Raw genomic sequence first — 9,330 nt, forward strand, 5'->3', positions numbered from 1 at the left:
GCACAACAATAGAAATTATTGCAATATAATTGATACATGAATTTCTGGGAAGAGGTTTTGTTTTCTAAACTTCAAAAAACAAAAATGAAGTCTACTAGAAGTTTTAAACTCTAAAACCCAGAAAAGTATTGGACACGCTGAGAAGAAAGAGAGCCTTTACCTGACTCATTGGAGATGATCTCGCCGAACTTTATGCCATAAAAACTAGCAAAGGTAATAGAAAGACTCACAAAGAGGAAGACGATCAGTTGGGGCGAGGGATTGTTTGGGTTGTTTGGGAAGAGTGTATTCATTCTCAAAAATACCCCTCGTTTTACCGTTTAAATCAAAGTAACTATTCAAAAAGTTGAGGTTGAATTTACTTTTTGTACCTTAAAAACAATCACAAAATGACAAAATAATGGGGACACTGTAATTTACTTTTTTTTTTTTATCTTCAAAGCAATCACAAAATGACAAAATAATGGGGACACAATAATTTATGTTATAAGGTTTTTGCAACCCGGTCGGTTACATTTAGACATACCCATTTGTTAAATCCTATTCTACTAATCTCTGATCTCCGTCAGATTTTTAAATTTTTATCTTCTTTATTCCTACATTGTTATTTTAGAAAAAATTGTAGTTTTTGGATACAAACACTGGAAAATTTGTTAATTTGGATTTTCATTTGTAAAATTTACACCGAAACAAATGGAGAAACAAATGGAGCCGTTTTGTTTACTCTCTCTCTCTTCTCTTTTCCCTAGGTTCTGATCTGATTCCCTTTCTTGCTCTTTCTTTTTTCTCATGTACGTCATTTTCTTTCTTCCTCCTTTCTTCAGTTCTCCTCTTATCAGATTTTCGCTATTTCCTTTTTGTTCTTCTTCTTCACTTTTTTATCATTTTGTCCCTTATTTTTTGCTCTGCTTTACCGGTACCTGCAGCCCGCATGTGATGGATCAGTCTCCCTCAGTTCTGTGCCTCTCACACTGAGAATGTGGACCCAGGTTGCCCCTTCAGATGTGATTCTACTCCCAAGGCCTAAGCCTGAAAATCCCTTTTTATCTAAAGAATCAAACTTGCTAGCCAAGCTGGTTCTGAACCTACTGCTGGTGGTACTTTCTAGGAGTTCATTCTGTTGTTTGGACTAACTATTGGATTTGTTAACAGTGGATTTTCGGACGGTACAGTGGCGATTCATCCTAAAACCCCACCCTGATTGAGTCGTGTGAGGGAGTTCTCCTCTTTGACGTAGCTTCTTCTCCTTTGCTGGTTTTCTGTCTAGAGGCTCACGACAACCTCAAATCGTGGGTTGTTCTTTTAACTTTTACATTTTGATTTCCATAAATGGCCCTGTCTCCTTTCCTTCCTAATAGGCCATTAAAGACTGGTTATTTACCAAGTTTCCATTACCATTATCTTTTGAATCGTTGATTATTTGGGTGGGCCTATAAGCGATCCAAACCGGGTGTTTGAAACCCCGGATTGCATCAATGTTTGTCTCTTTTATTGGTCAGGACCAGCTAGGAAAACTTCCAGTTATTGAAGTCCTCATGGTATGACCGTATCTCAGTTCAAGGCAGACCATCCATATAAACATACTCTGCTACAAGCCTACAACAGGCTATATAGCTCTGGACTTAAAAGATCCTGGGAAAAACTATCTTAATACCACCATCACCTGCCATAATATGCTGCTTGAAGAAGCTGTTGGAATTCAATCTTCCTTTTCATAGGCTGCATAAGTCCTTCTACCATCACCTGGTATTATGTGCTGCTTGAAGAAGCTGTTGGAATTCTATATTCTTTTCCATAGTTGCATCTGTCAGAACTCACACTAATTTATCGGTCCAAGCTATATGAGTATATGACCCTATTACTCTTTTCTGTAGAACATATCACTTCCATGTAGAATTTTGTGATTGATAATAATTGATTATTGTAAATTATGTAGATCATCAAGCTGAAAATATTTGTGTTAGTAATGAACCAGTGTGGCCAAGTGAGTTCTGTTAATGTGAAACATTTAGGAGTGAACATGTATTCTTTTCAGCATTTGTGCAACCATGGAATAATAAGGAGGGTATAAAGAAAGGTGAAAGGGCTTATGCTTTTACTATAAGAAAGACTAACGTGACATCTTTTTACCTTAAGACTCTAGTATCTGAGGAGGTTTTACTGCAGATACTATGTTAATCTTCATGTCTAGTTCACCATGAACTTGTCCATGTAAAACTTGTAATTCACTTGGATTTCTTTTGGCAACTTAAAGATTTAACTGTTCATTTGATATGGGATTTCTTTAGGCTTCTTGATTTTCTCATATGGTTTTGTGGTCTGATTTGGTCTTAAAGATCTTAGATTCCTTGAGTAACATTCTTTTGGAGTTTGCCTTCTCCTTGTCTATTTATTGATTTTGTACTCCCAAATTCTAAAACATTTCAGTACAGAACGGCCAAAAAGCATGGTTACGAAGACACAACGGCCTAAATGCATGTCAGTACAGAATATTTATTGATGTTTCTTTTAATGTGTTAGCTCGAACTAATTAGTGTCAAATTGTCCATTGTTTGCAAACCTCAGCACATATGAATATGTCAAAACTGATGAACACCAGAGCCATCACACTTTTACCCCATGGCAAGCAGATTTGTGTAAAAGCCACTATAGTGTTGACTGTTTAACTGGGACAACAGGCGAAGGTGCATGTTAACAGTTTGAGTCTTAAAAATCATGTTGGCACGTTCTACTTCATTTGGATCAACTTTCTGACCGTATCAAGCCTGATTGATCTGGACTTGCCTCCTCTTTTCACTCCTTGTGCTTTTACATTTGGTGTTTTTTAGCTGGTGATGAGGACTGGGGCCTTCACTCACCAAGGCATTTGAAATTTCCAATAAGCTTTTGTTTCATTTTATTCATTTGTTTTTGAAGTCTCTTTCCAACATTTGTCATTGATCATTGTAGTCAATTGATCAATTACTGAAATGATTTATGAAGCCTAAGGCCCAATATTCTCCAAAAGGGCTTGGCGCTTCTGCTCAGTCTCTTTAATCTCTGAGGGTAGGACCTGCATCAATTTGTTTATTTGAATGTCAGAGTGATGACAAGCAGGTTGTGGAAGGGCTTCATATCTGTTTTAAACCTTAGCATCTCCTGAAGTCTAAAAGTGGTCATTTGTTGTCTTTTCTTTTTCGCTTCCCCTGCCCCTGCTTCTGCTTCTGCTTCTGCTCCTGCTCCTGCTCCTGCTTCTGCTTCTGCTCCTGCTCCTGCTCCTGCTCCTGCTCCTGTTCATGCCTGCTGACTTGGTTGATAACTCAGTATGGCGTTTCAGAAGACATACATGGTCCTTACAGGCTGTTCTAGAAAGCAACATGGGAAATTTCTGTTCCATCATCTATTGTATCCTTTAGAAGAATATTTCTTCAAGTAGGTATGTTAAGATAATAGAACAATGAGGTGAGAGATGATTGAGTTTTTACTTACAATTGGTCTATATAAGGGTTTGGCACCGAGCCTATACCTTTTTGCATCAGTTATGGATTAGTTGTATATAGAAGAAAGCTTTGAAATTTTACTGTTTTGGTGTAAGATGGATCAAAACATAATAAGTAGTGTATTCCTACAAAAAGTAAAAACAGACGAAGATAAGAATGATGATAGACTTACATCTGTGTTTATTATTTTATTTATCTTGGTTTTAATCATATTAGGTTAGAAAGATTGAAGAGAATGTTTCACAATTAGAGTGGTTAAGATGATGAGATGGAAAGATGCCCATTCTTGTCTGAATATTTTGATCTACATTTGCACTAAATGAATTGAGTTAAAGATGGGTAACTGGTAAGACTGAAGAAATAGAGGCAGATGAGTATGATAGGTGATGAGGAGAAAGAACATTATTTGAGATGGTTAGGATGTAGAAGATTCATTCCTGCATCAAATGAAATGAGTGATGTGGTGGGAGCTGGAAGGGCTTAAAGGATAAGGAGGCTTGAAATAACTTGAGCTGAAGTGGTGACAAAAAGAATTGGAAATTAGTTTTTGGACCGGGTTTCTCTGGACCTGTGGTGTCTGTGGTAATGAACCTCACCGTTTGGTTCAGGAAAATTTTGTCCTTTCTTTTTTTCTATTATGACGGGAATGAAGGGGGGGGGGGGGGATATTATGTGAGGTGCAAAGGTCTCGAAACGGAGACCAATGGGGGCAAGTTTCTATTGCCCTATCCACCAACCATCTGTATAGCTTTCTCTTCGCTAGTTTTGCTCTAACATAACCCTAGATTTGGTCTTTGGTCTACTTAAGTGGGAAGTATGATAATTTCCAACCCAATTTGGTTCAATGATCTTGGGCTAGGTAGGTGTCACAATATAGCCTATCAAAATGTCTTTAACATTTGGGAAAAGGAAGTGCTTGAGGATTGTGTGCACATTCTTGTGCAACGAAGGAGGGGATGTAGAGAAAGAAGGGGTTTTGATCGACGAAGAGGGAAGGGAAATGGGGTTTTAGTTCATAGAGGGTATTATGGGGTTTCAACATGTAAGGGATAGTTTCGGCATTATCAAAAAAATTAGGCTGACTTAACAGCCCTTTCAAATGGCTGGGAACGTCAAATAGAATCTTTGTATTTATAAGGAGGAAAGTTATATTTTTTAGAGAAAACGTAGAGATGACTTGATATTTCCTCATAGTTCAGGATAAGGGAAGGGGTTCACAGGTTAGCGGATCATAAAGAGTTAAGGACAAAATAAAGAGAAAACAGAGAGGTAGGATAGTTTCAATGATTCGTCTGATAGGAGGCAAATTTTATTCCATTTTAGTGTTGGGTGCTTCACATAAAAAAATTCTTTTAAAATAAATAAATGAAAAATCCAACCAAGCCCCCGCAAAAAAGAAAAAAAGCATCACCAGGTCTAGGGGTGTCAATTCGTGGCCCAAACCGACTAAATCGATCGGGACCGACCGTTTATAGACTGGCCCGGCCCGGACCGTTTATTAAACATGTCGGGCTTGAGCCCGGCCCATTTATAAACGGTCGGTCTTGGTTTTGCTACTTGGACTATCGGGTGCCCGACCGAGACCGACCGTTTAACACCCGACCGAGACTGGCCTATTGTGCACCGGCCTAGCCCGACCCTTTAATGATTGTAGAATACCTATTTTACCCCCCAAATTAAAAAGTAAAAACATGTTCACATTTTAAATAATGGTTATATTTGGTATCATTTATTGATTAATTGTTATTTTTTTGGGCTTGCATGAGTGGGTCGGAATATAAGAGCACATTTTAAAGAGGGCCCGTTTAAAAACCAGTTAAAGCCTGTTTAACATTAAACATATCCGTAGTCCGGTTAAGGCCCAACTAAAGCCCGATTAAGGTGGCCCGATTATAGCCCGAGGTCGACCGATCGAATATAAAACGTACCATGCCCTCAATAACTAAGCTCGATTAGTTAAATGGACGGACACGGTGTAGCCTTTGAAAGTCTTTAAGCACGATTAAGCCCGACCGAAACCGAACCAGCCTGACCTGTTGACATCCCTAACCGGGTCTATTAGACCAGGCAGGTCTCTCTTATTTTAATATTTGCAGCAAAGAAATTTTATTTTTTTAAGAAAGGGCCGGCTTGATGAAATCAAAAGATTTGGTGGAAGCCACCAATAGGTTTGCTGCATTGCATCCATATTGATGATCTCAAGAAATATTGAAAGTTATAGCTGTTAGGTTAGAGAGGGAAGACGTGCTGATGCTTACATTACAGTAGGTCAAAGAAAGAAAAAGAAATCAAGTTCTCAATATTTTATCTTGATTGATTCATGGCCTATCATTTATCAAATAGAGGTGTTTTGTGGGAGGCCGATACATGATCACTTGCTAGATAAAAAAAAAGCTTCAATAGATTAGTAGACGAGATCTAGTCCAGGCTGTGAACTTCACTAAACAATTGTACCTCTTCAGAGAAGAGTACCGTATAAAGGTTTAGGTCTCTTGTTCCTTCTAACCATTCAAGTCACAAGGTTGGAGTTCGAGTTGCCTGAGATGACGAAGAAAGAGGCGGCGGGGCAATGACCTTGCCTAATATTTGCTCTAGCATTTTGCTTGATGGCAGCCAATGTGGCTGCATTCAAGCCTTACTTCCCTCGCTCAGAAGATCATGTTGAAGAAAAAGAGGACCGAACTCACAAGTATCACAAGGATCTACCACCAAAGGAGCATTTGTTTCATCCCGGGCACAAGAAGTCACCTCCATACTACTACAAGTCTCCGCCACCTCCATCCCAATCCCCACCGCCTCCTTACTACTATAAATCGCCACCACCACCTTCTTCATCACCTCCACCTCCTTATTGCTACAAATCACCACCACCACCATCACCTTCTCCTCCTCCATCATATTACTACAAGTCACCACCCCCACCCCCACCATCACCATCCCCTCCTCCTCCATACTACTATAAGTCCCCACCTCCACCATCTCCATCACCTCCTCCTCCATACTATTACAAATCTCCACCTCCACCGTCACCTTCCCCACCTCCTCCTTACTACTACAAGTCACCACCTCCACCGTCACCATCTCCACCACCTCCTTATTACTACAAATCACCACCCCCACCATCACCATCTCCTTCTCCTCCTCCTCCTCCATACTACTACAAGTCACCACCTCCACCATCGCCATCCCCTCCTCCATACTACTGTAAGTCCCCACCTCCACCATCACGATACCTACCTGCTTATTATTACAAATCTCCACCTCCACCATCACCATCTCCACCTCCTTCTTATTACTACAAATCATCACCCCCACCATCACCATCCCCTCCTCCTCCATACTACTACTAGTCACCACCTCCACCATCATCATCCCCACCACCTCCTTATTACTACAATTCACCACCCCCACCATCACCAACCCCTCCTCCTCCATACTATTATAAATCTCCACCTCCGCCATCACCTTCCCCACCTCCTCCTTACAACTACAAGTCACCACCTCCACCATCACCATCCCCACCTCCTCCATATTACTACAAATTCCCACCTCCACCATCTCCATCACCCCCTCCTCCATACTATTATTATAAATAACTACCTCCACCATCTCTTCTCTTCGTACCCCATACTTCTTTCTATAAGTCACCGCCTCCACCATCTCCATTGCCTCCACCACCATAATATTACAAATCCCCACCTCTGCCTTCTTTATAGCCTCCGCCACCATATTACTACTACTATTTTCTACCTCAGTCCTCTCAATAGTCCTCCATATTACTATAAATTACCTCCATCACCTTTCCTACCTCCTCATTATTGACACTATTTGCTGCCTTTTCTGTGTTACCACAAGTGCCCTCTACACCATGCTGTTCATTACCTCACATAGGTTTCAAGAAATCTCTAAGCCTTGACCAAGCTCCCATACCTTCTCCTCCAAGTCGCCTTCACTTCCCAAATTCTGTTAAATGAAAATGGAGGTTGCAGAAGTCATTTTAGCGGTCAACTAGCAGGCAAGGGTGGATTCAAGAGTAAAAAGTCATACATGGCAATTATCACTTTTTAATTAGATTTTTTATTTGTTAAACATGTTGTATCTCTTTCCTTTTTAACAATATGATATTTCTAAGCAAATTGCATACTTTTCACTGTGGCAGTGATTAATTGCTCTCATATTTTATTTTGATGCGAGTTACGCAATCCTTGAAAGAAGTAAAAATCTTCTTGTCCCCTTGTGAGTTGATAAATGCATTGTAACCATAAATTTTTCCTTTTCTTGCCACGTGGAAGACTGATGTCCAAATTCAACCATTAAATTTCTGGAAAGTGGTCTAAATTAGCCACATATCAGATTTTAGTTTTAAATTCAATCATTTCCTCTACCCAGAAATGACTTAGGCACTTATGTACGTCCATGCAGCCTCTGTATCAATAGTTTTGATTGGAATGAAACTTGACATTGAGTAGGAAACCATGTCGTCTTTTCGTTCATAAAAATTTCAGCCCATTTAAGTTGCCACGTGAAAATGATAAATGGTTACAAAAAGAAAATGTCAACAAGGTGTTGATAACAAGTAAAATCCTGATCAACAGAGGAATATTTCGCAATTTAGACAAACTCTCTGAGGGTTGCTTTAATCAACATTTAGGGCCCGTTTGATAATGTTTCTGCCATTTCTATTTCAAGAAACGGCAGAAACATAAATTTTCGTTTCTGGAAACAGAAACGGAATTGAAGGTGTTTGATAAGTCATGTTTTTAGAAGTCGATGGTAACCAGTGAAAGAATTGCCACAAGTCGTTTCCAGAAATGGCGAAACAAGTCCTGAGTCGTTTCTTGAACCATAAATAAGTAAAAATTTCTATTTCTATTTCTAAAAATAAGTGAAACGAAACAGTTTTATCAAACGCTTTTTACTCTGTTTCTGCTGTTTCTGGAAATAGAAACGGCAGAAACGCGTTTCTTGAAACGTTATCAAACGGGTCCTTAGGAGTTCTGGCAACTTTTATGCTGAATTCAATGCCTTTTTCATTGGTGTCCAATATGCCAGGGAAAAAGTTTACCAACGTCTAAGTATTCAAAGTGATTCAAAAGCTATGGTTATTAGTATCATCAACAAATCCATTCCTTGAACTTTCTTACGGCAGTGGAGTCATTACTTGCCATTTTATCTTCGATCTATTGGAGAATCCACATTACTATAGAAAAGGGAATGTTACAGCTGATACTCTTGCTAAGACGGGAGCCTCTCTTCAAATTTCAAATTATTGGACTGATCAATGCCCTTCTTTTGTTTCCTATGAAATATTTTGGGATCGTAATGACTGATCTTGATATCAGTTTAATCCATGAAGATATGGCATCTATTTAGCTATTTGGCTTTTGCTTGAGGTTTCTATTGATGACAATGCCGAATGTAGATACTTAAAGCAAAGTAGTGTAATATTTTATTTTGCTGATGGCAATGAAAAAGGTGACACTTAAGATTATTTGTTGGTCATGTAATGAATTGTCTGAAAATGCCTAGACATTAAACATGTAAGTTTCATATTCTTTAATATACTTTTGCTGATATTTAGTGAAAAAACAATTAAAACCCTAAAATTATCTTACTAACACAGAAATTTCCTGTTAACTTGGTGCATTTGTGAACTTTTTATTCATCAAAGATCAATAAGGGCTTGGGTCAAAGTTAGATTCATTTTCACATTTAGGTCGCATAAGTTTTGGCTACATATAACATGGGACAAATGATTGCCACATGGCAGATTAGATAGGGTTGAAGTTTTGAGTTTTGTAGATAAACTCACAACCTTCTAGTCTTCTACAGTACCCCACCCCACACCCCC

The 9,330-nt window shown here is 39.1% G+C and overlaps 1 pseudogene; it reads left to right on the forward strand.

The window, feature by feature from the left end:
- The first annotated feature begins 6,064 nt into the window (after positions 1-6,064).
- LOC122056910 lies at positions 6,065-7,246 on the forward strand (annotated as a pseudogene).
- The last annotated feature ends 2,084 nt before the right edge of the window (positions 7,247-9,330 follow it).

This window comes from Macadamia integrifolia, chromosome 12 (assembly GCF_013358625.1).
Source record: "Macadamia integrifolia cultivar HAES 741 chromosome 12, SCU_Mint_v3, whole genome shotgun sequence".
Lineage (NCBI taxonomy): Eukaryota > Viridiplantae > Streptophyta > Magnoliopsida > Proteales > Proteaceae > Macadamia > Macadamia integrifolia.